Source organism: Dreissena polymorpha, chromosome 12, assembly GCF_020536995.1.
Source record: "Dreissena polymorpha isolate Duluth1 chromosome 12, UMN_Dpol_1.0, whole genome shotgun sequence".
In the NCBI taxonomy this organism is placed as follows: domain Eukaryota; kingdom Metazoa; phylum Mollusca; class Bivalvia; order Myida; family Dreissenidae; genus Dreissena; species Dreissena polymorpha.
The window spans coordinates 71346841-71364777 of NC_068366.1; the positions used below are offsets into that span (position 1 = coordinate 71346841).

A 17937-nucleotide genomic window follows, 5' to 3' on the forward strand; every position below is an offset into this window, starting at 1 on the left:
TTAAAAGTCTATGGGTTTTTTTGCCGAATTTTGATCTGGTTAAAGTTAGTGCTCTGTAGGTTGCATACATAGACCCCTTATTTTAGGTGTGTACATACAAGGTGTGAATCTCTACAAGGCCCGGGAGGTCCGCCCGGGGATAAGGGGGGCGTGTAATAATGAAGTTTTGGGCGTTTTTTTGCCTATTTTTTCGTTCTTTTTTTAAAGTCGAAATCTGGTGATTTTATTTCGCAAGTTAAAATAAATTATTTAATATTGTCGCAATTGTAATACAATTTCCAACAAATGGACACTTTTATTTTGAAAATCGGCCGAAAAAATGAACGTGAATGAAACGATGAATTCTGAGGTCGTTAGAGACACTTCTGGGAGGTTAAACAATATCACTAATTTTAAGGCGCTTATTCGGCTTTTTATGTCTCACGGTGAAAGAGTTATTTTTAGTTACAGAGTCTGGTTCTGAATATATTTTCCTAAAAGTTCATTTTCTTCATTTTAAGATTTTCTTCATTTTAAGATTTACGTAATACCTGCAGTTGATGAGGTTGGGCTTAGATTTCAAATGGCTTTTCTGGTTATTGTTCAATTTCTGTATATTGTAGCAGGATGGTTGTTGTTTTGTGTTTTCTGTTCACCTTTCAAAAAGACAATGTATCGGGTGTTGAACTTTTATTAGATCAAATAATTTCTGTAATCATTTTATTGTCATTTTGTTTTTGTATGTGATGGACTTTGTCGACTTTTGCGTAAACACTAAAGTCTGAGCTTAGTTGCCATCAAACAGTTGTTATCAGATTAAAGAAAACGGTTAATTAAATGGCAATGATTATTCTCATTTTAGGATAAATACTAGCTTCCAAATAATTGTACAACATTAAATAATCGATGGTCTTATCGAGCTTTTATTGAGAATCGTGCTTGCAAATATATTTGGTTAAATCGTGTGCGGCTGTTCAAACTCGTCAATGTTAGTGTAGTGTAACCTCTAAACTAGTGTAGTGTGTAAACTGGCGCAAATGTTCAAGAAATCGAAAAGAAATTTTCGTCAAAGAGTCGCGAGAAGTGATTCTAACGCGGAAAAGAATCAGATTGGATTCTACCGGAGCCGAAAGAGCAAAAGAAACACAAAATACCCAAATCTTCCTTCGTGCTGACTGCTGATTTTCGTCCACGAAGAAGGTAATACGTTTTCGCGACTTAGAATACCGGTTTATATATACATGTAGGTAGGTAAACAAACCAAGCGCTTGCTGGCTCTCCGGTGGTAGTTTGAAATAGGTCTGCATAGACACATTATTTACGGAATGTACCTGAAAATAAGCAGTGTAACATGTCCGCATAATAGGATATTTATGGTCAAAAAGTAAAAAAATATCCCCGACTTTCAATCTTGGTTAAATACTTATGATCATGTTTTTTCCTTGCGACACCTTCTTTCTTCTTCTCCTTCTTCTTCTTCTATTAATATGATTATAGGTGCTACCTAATTTACGGGCAAAAGCTTTTTAAGTTTTTTTGATAACTATGTATTTTTAATAAATATATTGACATGATTGTGTTCAAAATATTATAATTGTTGCAATAATTAAGTAATGCATCCAAAAAAAATCAATCTTAAAACAAGTTACATGTTCCAAGCTTAAATCTAGCATCTTATATTTTTTTGTTTTCTAGCCACAGGAATTTATAGCTGGTTCGGTGTCTGTGGTATAGTGGATGGGGTGTCTGCTAACTGGCTTAGTCACTGGGAGGTCTCTGTATTGATCTCTTAAGTGGGAGCATTCTTTAGATAACCCTAAAGACATACTATGGCGTACCATTTGGGTTGAAAGTCAAGAAGACCTACAAGTTAAAAAGAGAAATGTACGTCGAAGTACAATAATTGTACTTCGACATAAATATAAAATACACTTCGAAGTATATATTTGTACGTCAAAGTACAATTTGTACTTCGACATACATGTTTGTACTTCGACGTACACATTTTTTGAACAGCCAATCAAAACACTAGTCTCTTGAGCCGCTTTTCCTTCAGATTTATTCATAATAAATGTTTAAAATCTCTTTTTTAATTGAGGACAAAATGAATAAAAATATCAGAATGGCAAAAAAACAACACATAGAAGTTTCAAGTATTTAATGCATTGAAATAGATTATATACAAATTTGAAGAAGATTCAATTGTTACCTTTTTAAAATTAAAATTATTCAGCATATTGTGAGTATTTATTGATCATGCGGGGCGAAGTATCACGACCGTCCAGTGCATTACTGTGTAGGAAATTCCCAACGGTAACCAAACAGTTACCAAGCATTACCAGGATAAATAATGTATAACCTCTCCGTTGGTTGTATTTTGTGATAACCATTACTTGCATAAGTCAGAGGTTAATTCCACCACGCCAGGTCAATAAATACGCACAATATCTATGAGTTAGCGGTCGATAGTCGCATAATTTGGTATAAATTATAATAATAATAATGTTTAATAAATACGCACAATATCTATGAGTAAGCGGTCGAAAGTCGCATAATTTGGTATAAATAATAATAATACTTATGTTCAATTTCAAATATCTCTAAAAGCAACAGATGTAAGGTGTCTTCTGATTGGCTAACACTCAAGGGTCGGAGAAAACTGTACTTCTGTCATATAGACACTAAGTACTGGTCCTACCCAGGAACCAGTTTGTTTCATCAAATGTCTCAATTCAACTTGACAGCTTGCTAAAGCAGTTGCATTTAGCATACAGTACATGTGATGTGTCAAATCAATTTTGATTGACAAATTTGACAGGATTTTTTTTAATCCAATAAGTTTTAGACTGCCAAATAACACACACTACGTATTGAAAGCCATACCTGGAGCTTTCGTCTGTATACCACTGACTTCATCAGATGAATGATTTCTACTGTTGAGAAACGTTAACACCACTAATTGTCTTCTTATTTATTATCAATGTATAATTATGTGTAACAGCATAACAACATACTTGTTTCGCAATTAAAATATTTAATAAATACAGGTATCTTGCAGGTTTCTAATTTTCTTTCGCAAACTATTGTTGAATAGTTTAAATTGTGTCGCCACTAAAAAACTAGCCATTTTGTAGCAATTCTAAAATCACAGTCTAAACTGCATACACTTAGCTCTATAGTTACAATTTGAATGCAAATATTAGAATGCATCATGTTATATCATCCAAATTCTTTTATTTAAACATTCAAATAACACATAATACAGTACATATATAAAAAGATATGTGGTATTGTGTGGATATACAAAACACTTCACATCATTTATTTGCACATATAATAATAGTTACAAAATAAGTAAAACTCATCAACCTACATTTCAAGAATATTTACGTATATGAAATTACAAAGTGGTGTTATTGTATTACCTTTTACAAAATTAACATTGCTGGTTTTGCACTAGCCATAAAACATTTATCATGGATTAGCAAGTAACAACCAATTTATTAATTACACAATAGAACGGAAATCATATTAATCATATTAATTGCATTATGCATTTACTAAACAAGCTATTTGCTACTGTTTAGAATTACACTATCTTACTAAAAATGATCACTGGTACTTAGTGCTTTTACATACTTGTGGTAAGTTTTGTATTACTAGTTTGACAATAATCGGCAGACACTTGTCGATATACAGACAAAATTTGCATGGAAACTTTTAATATTTTTTCAGCATAATTGCCTTCAAATTGTTAATTTAACAACCCTTTGACATTGTTTGCACATCTGATCTTATTATACCATAGCTGATTTTTGTTTATAGATAGACATATATAGACTTTTCAAAGTTCTATAAAAGTTCACACATGTTCCATCCAAGTAAACAAACAGAACCAATAAAGATCACCACAGATAATAACTGTGTGTATAGCTTGGAAATTTTGATAGTTAGGGAATCCCTCCTTTGTTGATTTCTGTAAACCAAAACTGTCAGTTTTGCTGGATACAATGGCTTGTATAATGCCCAGCTCTTGCCTTGGCAGAACAGCTTCTAAAAACGGAAAACCAACAAATATCTTAAAATTTGATCAATAATGCCAGGGCTTTTTTTCCTCCTTTATGAGTGGCCGTGGAAGGACATTTCACAATTTTGAAAAGGACAATTCACAAACCTAACATGGCCGTGAATTTTTATAAAATGGGCCGTTTTTCACAATTTTAATAATTTCACGACTCAGTTTTTCACAATTTTAAGAAGTTCGCGACTCAATTTTTCACAATTTTGAAAAGTTCGCGACTCAATTTGTCACAATTTTGAAAAGATTGCAACTCATTTTTTCACAATTTTGAAAAGTTCGCGACTCATTTTTTCACAAAGTAAGGGGGCCAGGGCCGCTTCACAAAGTCAGGAAAAAAAGCCCTGAATGCAGACAATTTATAAATGTCTTGTTTTTTGTTGATTTCGAATCTGGAAGATTTTTTACGTAAGATTGTGGTACGAAAATTCCAACGGTATCGGATTTTGTGGTTTTAGGCCTAAACTATTTATAGTGATATGTAACCTTTTGGGATATCGGTAAAGTGCGAGCAGACGAGGTGAAAATACTTTAAAAATTAAAGCTAAAAGACTAAAAAGTTAGATCTGAATATCTTAAAAATTTGTGAATAAATGTGTTTCTGGTGGGTAACAACGACAACTTACCAGAATATTGCTCATGATCAAACGTAAAACTTCTTTCTGAGAGCGAATGGAAAATGCGTCACAAATTCTGATACATAAACAGTAGGGTGTCGTTATTGAAATACCGCGAGAATACTTGAAGAATAGAGATGCCAACAATAGTGTTTAAAACAAATAATTTTTTAACAAGCGTTTGTGATTTGTCAGGATAATAATAACAATAAGATATATCGAAAAGATCAAAGCAAATAAATTCGACAGAAATCAGAGATTCGGCAATATATTAAAGACGGGTTATGTTCCCCTAAATTGTGTTCGGTGAAGACTGTTACTATATGTAGTGAACCAGTCTTCGGCTTATACCCACTGAAGAAGAGCATTCAGGGGAGATAATTGAGTAATGACCTAATTCTGGAACGATTGCGAAGAAAAACCAATAATGCGAGAATATTTAGTGCGATTCGCTACTCAGTTATGATGTCATTGATATAACTTTTTCTGAGGTATGTATTTACATGTGATTTAGCATATGTCAAAGTGTTTTTGATTTGTTCAAGTTCATAAATAGCATCGCGAAAATATATGTCGCGTGGCAAATTTTTTTGAGACGTATCCATATGTGGTATTCTTATGTAATTTTATGTCTAAATTCCCATATGTATGAACGGTCAACACCCGCTTCGCGGGCTTTTGCCCGTATAATAATGGCTATGTTCAATACATATACATTATAGCCATGCGTGGGGGGTTAAAAAGAAATAGATTGATAGGTTTCCCAAGTTACTTAATCCACTCAGGAAAATCCTATCGACAGTGATAAAAAAGATGCAAAACCTAACACCTTAAGCCCTTAAGACTTAAATATATACATATACAACTGTGCATGTGGTGAGAATATTAGTCAAGTTTAAACCAGGATAAAAGCAGAAACATGTGATATAAGGAAGGAACACTGATGTAGACAGCACTGATTTAAATCCAGCGCTCGTATCAGCGCTGACTACATAGATGGAAGTGTGTTCCATTGAACAACCAGGGGACAAAAATATTTCTAAACTGCACTCGTCCTGCAGGACAAGTGCATTAAAATTTTCACTCGTCCTGCAAACACATGCACTTGTCCTTAAAATATGGGTGAAATGAAGATTGCAAAGGGCTGATATGACTAATAAAATTTCTTGTATCACTGCTAAATTGCTGCTTACTCAGTTGTTCATGCCAGCTGATCACACAATAAATGTTAAGCAGTGAAATAAATTACTTTATTTATGAGGAACACACAATAAATAATTGAAGACAATTTTGTGTTTGCCGTTTTTCTAATACTCACGTGCTTTCCGTTTCGGACGTTTGAACATCGCTACCGCCAACTTTAAAGAACGCTGGTATGTCAGACATTTTTCTGACGAAATTCAGACTGGTTTGAAACCGTAGATTCTACTTCGCGTTTAAATAATTCTTTAAAAATCAATACTTACAGTGAATGCATAGGTTGGTTCCCTGTCACCATGGACGCGCAAAGTTTACACCAAAAAGCCAATATTTACTGGGGACACAGTCTCGCATAACAACGTGCACCTGCTGTATGAAATTTACAATTACAATTTCCGGTTCATTCGCGATCTACTTTCGGAATAGATATGATTTAAGAAAATGATTTTATTTAATGAAAACAAGTCTTACTCGTCACAAAATACATATTTTAACATCAGCTTTTTTCACTCGTCCTGTAGGACGAGAGCTTTAGGGAAATTCACTCGTCCTTTCGAGATTTTACTCGTCAATACGAGCGGACGAGTGGTATTTTTGTCCCCTGGTACAACTGTTCTTGGAAAGAAAGAAAATTTGTGGTAATCAGCTGTACTTGGTGGTATTTGGTATGCCATGTGATGGTGATGGCGTGAGTGTCTAATGTATGGAGTGAGATAGTGAAGGGGATTGACGCCAACATGATTATGTACTATTTTATAGAACAAAATTAGTCTAGCTTGTTGTCTTCTTAATTGCAATGTTTTCCAATTCAAATCCTTAATTATATTTTGTGACCGTGCCCTGTGTCTTGCTGTAATTATGCGTTACAAATTTGTCAGCTTGACGCTGAACATTTTCAATTTTATCAATATCTTTCTGATGGTAAGGGTCCCACACACTAGAGCAATATTCCAAGGATGGTCTAACAATGCTGTTATATGCCGCTGCCTTAGTTTCCATTTTAGAAGAATGAATGTTTCGTTTTAAGAATCCTAAGCTCTGGCTTGCTTTACTAATTTTATTTACGTGAGATGACCAGTTTAAAGTTGAGCTTACTTCAACGCCTTGTGTGCGGCTTTAAATAAATTGGATTATAAAGAGAACATTTAATATTCTCTTTAATACAATGGCATAATTGTTACACATATTTTTTCTAATTTAGCGGTATCTATTACAGTTGCATGCGAACGATATTACATGCTAACTTTCGTACAGTAGTGGTTTATCATTTGCATGCCATTGTTACTACATTGTACAAAATGTATGTGATACTTATTACAATAATGTGAATGTGATAGTATTACGTTCCCGCACTATAGCAGATTTTAAATATGCAAACAAATCTAAAGGTGCATGCAAGGTCATCATATTGAAATAATTTGTTATGACTTGAATAATCTAAAAAATGTGTACATTTCATCAAAAGGTTGAGTCCTCATAATGTAGTGTTTGTTGTAAGTTGAAATCTGTAAAATATTGTTTTTTTTAGTTATTGCTCAAAATATAAAGTCCTCATACTGCAGGGCTCTCGCTAGGTTAGTTTGAAATTTTCTTTTGCCACACATTAACGCCTTATTTTGCCACTTTTAAAAAATATGAGCCTTTTAGTTATATTTATGGCTGGAAATCTATAAAGAAAAAAATATATTTGTATGTTTTTTTTTGAAAACTTCAATTGTAAATTTTTAGGTCCCATTTTGGAAAAATATATACTTTTTTCAATTTGGAATTGGGCTGAATACAAGACACGATTTTTAACGAAAAAAAAATGAACAGGCTGCATTTCAATTCTTTAAGACAAAAGTAAAATAAAACCATATGATTGTGATTTTTTTGTACAGGTGTATTAGTATCTTACAAAAAATGTAATTAAACCAGTAATGTTTAGTATCTTTTTTCACTTCCTTGTAAATATTCAGCAATTTAATGTTGTATCAAATGTATACTTTGTTACAAATATATATAAATATATATATATATATATATATATATATATATATATATATATATATATATATATATATATATATATATATATATATATTAAATCATTTAAAATCTCATTTAACATCAGCTATTCCAAAACCGACCTGTACACGAGTCCCTTATTTATTGGCAATTTGCTAGTGCCAGGAAAACAGCTATATTTTAGCAGAGGTTACCTCTTCCCATTTTCTCATTCTTGAGTGCCATATTAATGATTCATTTAAATTTGCAGAAGCATATTTAAATAGCACAACTTGTCAAGGCAATTAATCAAGGAATCATCTATGAACAATTTCAATGTCTAATGGCTCCTAACTTTCCATTTAAATTTTTAACTTTGCATGACCTGTAAATGGGGCAAACAATGCCAGAGACTGCTCTTTTGGCCTCAACATACAATTGACTTTAAAGGGATCTTTTCACGCTTTGGTAAATTGACAAAATTGAAAAAAGTTGTTTCAGATTGGTAAGTTTTCGTTTTAGTTATGATATTTGTGAGGAAACAGTAATACTGAACATTAACCATGCTCTAATATAGCCATTATATGCATCTTTTGACGATTTTAAAACCTAAAAGTTATAAAGCGTTGCAACGCGAAACGATTGAATAATTTGGAGAGTTCTGTTTTTGTCGTTAAATTTTGTAAAACTACGAAGATTGCTTATATAAGGTATAAAATACATCATGTCTGTATACTCGGCGGAATAGCTCAGTAGGCTAGAGCATTTTTACTTCAGGACTCTGGCAGGACTCCAGGGGTCACTGGTTCGAAACCTGCTCCGGGCAATGTTCTTTTCCTTTTTTTATTTTTTTTCTTGATTTTTTACTGGAGCTTTTACGATCCAATGTTTACATTTATCAATATAAAGCATTTAATGAATAAGTTAAAAAAATGCCAAAATCTGTGAAAAGGCCCCTTTAAGCGCCAGTTGTTTTTACAAATTGAAAGATTTTATCACCACTTTTCTAAAACTTTCCCATTTGGTGCCAATTGCGAATGACAGTGGGAGCCCTGATGCTGTAGGAGTTTGTTTGTTGTGAGTTGGATTCTGTAAAACATGTAAGTCCTCAAAAGGTTAAGTCCTCGTATTGTTGGAGTACATGGAGAGTCTTTATGAGTGGTATCAGCAAAGAAATTGTGTTAGTCAACACATTATAGTCCTCATATTCACTTCAATATGAGTTCAAGTATGTAGGAGTTGTTGTAAACTGAAGTCTGTAAAGCATCCGTTTTACTCCTCCAAATGTAGTCCTCATATTGTGGGAATTGTTTTGTAGTGAATTATGCAAAATTCTTGTGTTAGTACTCAAAAGTTAAAGTCCTTATATTGTAGGAGGTGTTGTAACTTAAAGTATGTAACACACATACCTTACCTTAGCATTCTTGATTGAAATGCATAAAAAAGTGTGTAAGTATCTAAACATTATACCGGTCAGCTGCGAACACTCAATTTAAGATTTACCATCACTGTTTAGCCTTTAGCAACAAGTAGGCTTTGTTTCACATTACAAGTAGCATAAATGATTTGTATCCAGTTCAAAGCCCATGCCCCTCTGGACCCATCCATTAAAAAAGGTGTCTGGTGTATGTGTGGGTGTTGAATCATTGAACCTAAGCCACAGCATGTTCTCACAATCTTTTGTTTTCTTTTTCATTATTCATGTTTAAGATACACACGCGACATTACACAAACCTATGGCCCTGTCATCAAAGTTTCAGGGGCAAAGGTTATGTTTCAACACTAGGGTAGCGGAAAAGGGACTAGGGCCAACTAAATTTAAATTGTTTTCTTTCCACGCTACGTTTAAAGTATCATATTAAAGACGTAAATACAATTACAGAGAACATAGTTTCGAAATTGTAAAGACGCAATATGATCATTGACTATGATGTATAGTGATCTGATTTGTTTTCATGATTGTAAAATAACAATGTTTCTATGATATATACTAGTAAATTATGCAAAAACTGGTCAGATAGTCGAAAATTCTCACTGCTCAGATGCAACTTTTATAATTTTAAGTGTGTTATGCCTCTTTCTTTCTTATCATGCAATCTCCAAAAAAAATCTTTAATTAAGTGACTGATTTGGTATATTTTTTATTTAATGACAAAAATCTACAGTGGCATAAATAAGACATAAGAAATATTTTTTTAGCTGTATCTAATCAGTGCACCTGAGATAGCTATTACCTGGCCATGCAATAGTTATAACGTTTGCATGCGATTTATTAAGATTGCATGTAATAAGTAATCAATAATGACATATATTTAAACATAGGTTAAATTGGGTTAGGGAAAAAAAAGTAATGACTTAGTTTTCAGGCAGTGCTGCTTTGTTTTATTATGGCCTGCTCCTTAATTATTTTATAACAAAAAAAATATTCATGTTTACATTTTAACTCGGCTGAAAAATCTGGCAGATGTACAATTCTGTATACTTTTGTGTACATTCGGTTTGTTGGGAAAGCCTTCCTGACCAGAAATTCCCTTGAAGTTGATGTCAAAGCAATGAAAGCGTTATTGGATATTGGAGTCATTGGATATACTGTCTGTAAAGACGACACATTATTTAATCTTTTGAAAAGGTTTTTAGATTCATAAATGACTTTTAAAACTGTTGAATTTTATGTTATTGTAAATGGTGCCGTCTGGGTTTTGGAAAATTTGTTCAGTTTGATGTTGAGGAGACTGGTACATGTACATTACAGGGTTCTAAGATGTCAATTTTCTGAAGACATTTATTCTAGATGTACCCAGCTCGATATTTGCTTCACATATCAATTGCCATTGCTTCCCATAAATGGAAGTGGGAGGCTTTAAGCCATGTCTCTATGGCTGTATATATGTCCCAAAATTGGGATAAGTTCTATTTGACAGCATCATTAAGTGATTGGGACTGGGGCCCTTAGAAGGGAGAATTTCGCGTCGTTTTGGGCAAAAAGGGAATTTTAGAAGATCTTTTCACCAACTTTTCAACACTTTAAAAAGCTATATGTTAATGTAATTTGCATAAATATACATGAAATCAAAGGTCAATAGTACGATACCAGCTGGCAACATAGGTATAAAAGTATTTTAAAAAATTAGGAGGGGGAATTTTTAGCTGAAAAAGGGGACAAAAGTATAATATTTTAAGGGGGAAATGGGGTTCCAAAAACGAGGGCCCTGTGGTGACATGTTGTTTGGTGTGTTTAAGCATGTTCCATCACCACTTATATGTCACCACTTATTAAAAGTCTTGAAGCATTTTTTTAAAATTTAAACGCAAATTTTAATATTACCTTTTGAAATGATAGAGACTGAGTGTGAGTTTTAAGAGCGAATTTGTTACACGAGTTTTATGAATAAATTTGCTTTCTTAATTATAAAAGAAATAACATCCATGGCAATACACATTTTGATCGAGCTATGTTGTAACTGAAAATCATAATATTTTTAAAATACATACTGTGTTAGTATAAAAACTTAAAACTGTAAGTAATCTGTAGGTTGTTTTTGATATGTTTGATAATGTTTTTCAAGGTTTATATAGAAAAATAGTTTTAAAAAACACAATAAAATATGATCTTAAATAAATTATAAAACAAAAATTCCCTCCCTTGTCTCATTTTGTTTGTTGAAAAAGTGCCTGAAAAACAACTTCATTTTTAGCTCATCTATTTTTTGAAAAAAAATTATGAGCTATTGTCATCACCTTGGCGTCGGCGTTGGCGTTGGCGTCCGGTTAAGTTTTGCGTTTAGGTCCACTTTTCTCAGAAAGTATCAATGCTATTGCATTCAAACTTGGTACACTTACTTACTATCATGAGGGGACTGGGCAGGCAAAGTTAGATAACTCTGGCGTGCATTTTGACAGAATTATGTGCCCTTTTTATACTTAGAAAATTGAAAATTTTGGTTAAGTTTTGCGTTTAGGTCCACTTTTCTCAGTGAGTATCAATGCTATTGCATTCAAACTTGTTACACTTACTTACTATCATGAGGGAACTGGGCAGGCAAAGTTAGATAACTCTGGCATGCATTTTGACAGAATTATGTGCCCTTTTTATACTTAGAAAACTGAAAATTTTGGTTAAGTTTTGTGTTTAGGTCCATTTTATTCCTTAAGCATCAAAGCTATTGCTTTCATACTTGCAACACTTACTAACTTTCATAAGGGGACTGTGCAGGCAAAGTAATGTAACTCTGACTGGCATTTTGACAGAATTATGTGCCCTTTTTATACTTAGAAAATTGAAAATTTGATTTAAGTTTTGTGTTTAGGTCCACTTTATTCCTACAGTATCAAAGCTATTGCTTTCATACTTGCAACACTTATTAACTATCATAAGGGGACCGTGCAGGCAAAGTTATGTAACTCTGACTGGCATTTGGACGGAATTATGGGCCCTTTATACTTAGAAAATTGAAAATTTGGTTAAGATTTATGTTTTGGTCCACTTTACCCCTAAAGTATCATAGATATTGCTTTCATACTTGGAACACTCAAAAACTATCATAAGGGTACAGTAAAAGGACAAGTTGCATAACTCTGGTTGTCATTGTTACGGAATTATGGCCCTTTTTTGACTTAGTAACTTTTAATATATGGTTAAATTTTGTGTTTCAATCCACTTTACTTCTTAAGTATCAAGGCTATTGCTTTCAAACTTCAAATACTTTCATGCTATCATGAGGTTACTGTACCTGGCAAGTTGAATTTTACCTTGACCTTTGAATGACCTTGACTCTCAAGGTCAAATTATTAAATTTTGCTAAAATTGCCATAACTTTTTTATTTATGATTAGATTTGATTGATACTTTGACCAAACTACTCTTACCTGACATACCACAATAGACTCCACCCAAACCGTCCCCCGTGCCCTCCCCCCCTCCCGCCCCCCCCTATTTTTTTTTTTTTAAGATCATCTCACAAATGACCACCACACCCTCACACTATACCCCCACCCCACCCCCCCCCCCACCCCCCCCCACACCCCAATTATTATTATTTTTTTTTTTTTTTTTTTTTTTTTTTAAGATCATCTCACAAATTACCACCACACCCTCACACTATACCCCCCCCCCACATTTTTTTTTTTTAAACCCCTCCCTCCTTTGTGATTGAAAATGAGAGTCCCTTCACCTTTAAAAAGAAAATGGATGAGCGGTCTGCACCCGCAAGGCGGTGCTCTTGTTAGCTTTAGCTATCGAGTGCATACAAAATAGCTATCATGCGTGCAACAAGTAATATTGTGTTAACACAATTATTACATGTACTATCGGGTTCTATTAATCCACATAATACCTACAGTCAGTGACCTCTACAATAGGTTTGTATAGGTACCTGAAATATTAAAAATGTGTGCCTGGCCTCTAAAGGTGCTTGTTAAGTCATCATATTGAATAATCTCAAACAATACAAATATGTGTATATTTTATCAAAAGGTTTAGTCCTCGTATTGCATGAGTTTGTTGTGAGTTGAAATCTGTAAATTATTGGTATTGGGATTATTCCTCAAAATGTAAAGTCCTCACACAGTAGGAGTTTGTTGTGAGTTTGATTCTGTAAAACATTTGTTTGTCCTCAAAAGGTACATGTAGTCCTCTTATTGTATGAGTAAATTGAGAGTTGTTATAAGTTGTTTTCTGCAAAGCTATTGTGTTGGTTAAGAGATTGTAGCCCTCATATTGTAGCAATTTAATATGAGTTGAAGTCAGTAAGACATCTGTTTTATTCAACAAAATGCAGTCCTTGTATTGCGAGAGATGTAGTGAGTTGACATCTGTTAAGCATTCGTTTTACTCCCCAAAATGTAGTCCTCACATTGTAGGAGTTGTTTTGAAGTGAATGATGCAAACCTCTTGTGTAAGTACTCAAAAGGTAAAGTCCTAACATTGTAGGATATTTTGTAACTTGAAAATGTAGCAAACATACCTTATCTTAACATTCTTGTTAGATCAATACTGCAAACAAACAATATTTTAAGTGTGTAAGTATCTAAACATTATACTGGTCAGCTGCGAACACATTTCCCTTTTGCAACAGTCCCAACATGTTTATATGTGACCTCATCTCTTAAGTTACGAATGACAATCACGGTTAAGTAAGTTTAGAATTGATTAAAATAGGCAGCGTAATTGGGAAGATGGATAATTTTAACATGTACAGCATACTTTTAACAAAATACTGCCCCAACACATCTCTAAATAACTGTTCTGTTACTTAATGTATCAGATCTGTATTCATCCAGATCGAATTCATTTGTAAAATGATAATCTTGCAGTATTTAACAGTCATGTGACTTTTATACTATTTTTAGAAACAAAACATGTGCTGTTTCTGTTTTAAAGAAAACAAAAATCTATATTTGGCTTGTTGGTGCATGTTTTATGAATACACTATACTTTTCATACATAGACAACAAGGAATAATAGATGAAACTTAAATATTAAAATAATGTGTTGCTGTTCAGACTTGAGTTATTGAACAAAAAATACATTAACGAAACCAAAAGTTGTTTTGACAATTCTGATCATGCAGCAGGGGTGTCAATTTTCCGGATTATTCCGGAAATCCGGATTTGAGCCGTCCAGGGTTGATTTTGAGGTGAATGTAAATCCGATGAGTTTGTTTAAGGCGGGTGGGGGTAGGGACAAAATTCTTTTAGTGCGGGATCATTTCAGAACCAATATTGTTATAGCATCGTCGGAATTCCGGACATTTGCGCTTGATACCGATTTTATTTATTGATATCTGATTGGTAAGCGGCTGGCACTGACATCCCCTGCGAAGATTGTTAGAACTGTTCTATAACATTTCTAGAATTGTACTGGAACTAATGACTAGAAGTGTTCTGGAACATCCTTAAAATGCTCTAGAACGATTTAGAACAGTTGTTGAACGTTAAATGAGAATAATTTCTAGAACAATTTGTTCTGAAACAGTTCTGAAGGTTTGTTCTAGAACAATTCTTGAACTAGCATTCTAGAACTATTCCAGAATTTTTCTTGAATAAATTTCCAGAACTGTTATAGAATTGTTCTAGAAATTTTTCTCATTTAACGTTCAACAACTGTTCTAGAACAATTCTTGAACTATCGTTCTAGAACTATTCCAGAATTTTTCTTGAATAAATTTCCAGAACTGTTATAGAATTGTTCTAGAATTTTTTTCTCATTTAACGTTCAACAACTGTTCCAGAATAATTCTAGAACATTTTCAGTATGATTACAGAACAGTTCTAGCCGGTGTGTTCCAGTACAATTCTAGAAATGTTTAGAACAGTTTCGAAGGGTTGCTTCAAATAAGTCTGGAACAAATGTTCTAAAACAGTTCTGAAAATGTCCGTAAACAGTTCTTTTCAATCTCTTCGGAGGCATCTGATGGGATCAGGCTCTTCTGTGTACAAGCAACTTGTCACGAGGCTCTGTAGGTGTTTGAGCACTTTGCTCTGAAATCATTTAGATAACAAATGTAGTCACATCTTAAACTAAACAAGAAGTCTAAATGATCCAGCTGGACAGTATTACAAATATAGACATAACGTCTTTTTATTTAGTCAATATTGAGTGTACTTATTATCAAAGTATTCAAACAAATAATTACACATTTGATCACAACATTAGTATTTTCAAATTGAGAATGCTTCAATACAGCAAACCTTGTAAGTAAACTGGTGATGGATAACACGATTTGACATTCAGCACCAACTTAAATACGAACGCAATATATTCAAGACACTGTTGCAGGTTTTTATGATTTGAACGCATTAAATACTGGATTTTATATATTTCTAAGGGATTAAAATAAAAAGTATTAGACAACCAACATACTACTGAGATTTTGCTTTGCAGCATTGTTCGTCAGGTCAATATCTTCGGAGGCATCTGATGGGTTCATGCTCCTCTTTACAGGCAACTTATCACGAGGCTCTGTTGGTGTTTGATCACTGAACTCTAAAATCATTCATGAAATGTGTTGAAAACCAAACTTGAGCATTGTGTCATGCAATCATGAATACTTTGTTTTAGACCATCAAATTTCACATTTGGAAATTCTGGCTAGACTGAGTAGTTACTCATACAAACAATTAGCTAATGTTATCGAACGTTTGTTCATCAGATTTTTTTTTCAAATAAATTCACTCACCCCTGGCTAGTGAGTGAGTGTGAAATTGGATAACTGTGAACAATGTGTTCATGTTTCATTTATAACAGGGAAAAAATCATATATCTATAGGCAGTGTTGACCAACTGATAAAAAAAATACTTATAATAACACTTATTCAATGGAGGCAAATTGAATTTCTTGAGTCTCATTTAAGTGTCCAACTCACATTCATAAATATTAAAGCCTGTAATTTTGGACTGCCTGCCTGTCACTGAACTGTGAACATGCCTTGAAAATAATACCTACCTTGAGTTTTTTTCCTATCTTAAGTTGCCTCGAAAGCATGCTTAGGCGGTCGCTTTGCTTGCTTCAAGAGAAACCTCGTCATCTGTAATCAACAGTATATACAAATTTTAATATTATTATTATGACAATATATTTATTTACAAGATTATTTTTCGTTATCCGAAAATATGATTGCCCGAACCTGTACTATTTACAACAAATTGTTTAACAATGATCAGGAAGACCCCTTAACTTTAATATTGATTTATTTCAATACTTTGTGTTTTTTATCAATACACAGTGTTATAAACAGTAAGTGAAATATACTTGCTCTACGGCGATTGAAATATGGACATTTTTAGGGGACATTGTTAACCGAGACACCGCCTCGTCAAATAGGTCCGCGTTGAGCGAACTGAAATATCATTTTGCGGTATTCTCCGACAGGAATTTATTAACATTAGTGACGAGGCGGGCTTAACGCTTTCAGTCATAAAAAAGTGTTCGCCCCATTCAAGAACCTTTTAGATTGGTACCAAAAAGTTTGGCTATCAAACGAATTTACTTACGATGGATTTCACTGATCACCGCATCGTATGTTTGTTTTTGGTAAGTGGCTTTGATGAGATCTCCCTTCTGGTAGTGAGCAACATCTATTTTGGGTGCGACTACATTTTGTGGTTCGATAAAGCTCATACGCGATTGAACAAGAAAATAACGTCTGCCATTTAAAAAAAGCGCGCTTATATGCACCCGACTGTTTTTCGTTAATGCTGCTCCGCTGACAGTCTACGTAAATAAAATAAAAACCAGTCAGCTCTGTTTTTGTGAATTTTGGCCAATGAAATTATCTCTTACATTTGGGGTTAGGCTGGGTAGATTTTCAGAGACCCGTATGATGCGGTGCTGAAATAAGCTTTGGAATTTAATTTTCCAACTTAAAATTAATCCCTCCTTACTAAATTCATATCTTCATGTTAAGTTAAACGACACATCGAAAGGAAAACCATCTTCATGTATCGGAAAATGGTAAGTACCAGTGCTTGATATGTGATAAAGAATAATCAACCAGACAGAGAGTTCTTACGATGCTGTCCGGTAATCTTGCGCAGTTAAGGGTCAATTGTTTTAAAAACATGTTCTTTTATAAATTGGCAACATAATATCTAAATTTATTATGAAAATTATAAGTTCATGTGCTTATTAACACAAAAATATCTGATTAATTCAGTGAAGAATTGTCCGATTTGATTTCAAAACAAACATGACTCACCTCATTTTCAAACTATCACAGTGTCCGGTAATCTTGCGCACTTTGTATAATGACCTCGTTTAGGCAAAATTGTAGACATATGGTGTCAAATTATTGACAAAAAACATTCCAGAAAAATATTTTAAAAATCAGTTTGCAAAACCATTGAAATTAAATGTGGATTTCTAGTGCAGTTTTTGTTCACTACAAATCAAAAAATATATAATCACTAATAATAGTGGACAATAACAACAACGTAATAAAAAAGTACCGGTATGCGTGAAAAAAAAACCATAACAGGTTTGATACCACGATCATGCTTCCATAGTGTACAGAAAATATCAAAACTAGGCCATTGCGCATGCGGAGATCATACCAAATTGGTTTGACAGAATGGCAGGAA

General features: G+C 33.5%; 2 long non-coding RNA genes across 3 annotated transcripts in view; one reads left to right on the forward strand and one right to left on the reverse strand.

The window, feature by feature from the left end:
• Positions 1-1007: 1007 nt before the first annotated feature.
• LOC127852852 (uncharacterized) overlaps positions 1008-17937 on the forward strand; it is a 37481-nt gene continuing 20551 nt past the window's right edge. The window contains exon 1 of one of the 2 annotated variants that reach the window (XR_008036296.1): positions 1008-1226. This is a non-coding gene — a long non-coding RNA (uncharacterized LOC127852852). The remainder of the gene's footprint in view (positions 1227-17937) is intronic. The other variant, XR_008036295.1, reaches the window with a different exon arrangement.
• On the reverse strand, positions 14902-16811 carry LOC127852851 (uncharacterized). Its single transcript, XR_008036294.1, has 4 exons — positions 16610-16811; positions 16304-16385; positions 15721-15843; positions 14902-15338 (listed from the first exon to the last, which is right to left on the reverse strand). It is a non-coding gene; the product is annotated as an uncharacterized LOC127852851 (long non-coding RNA).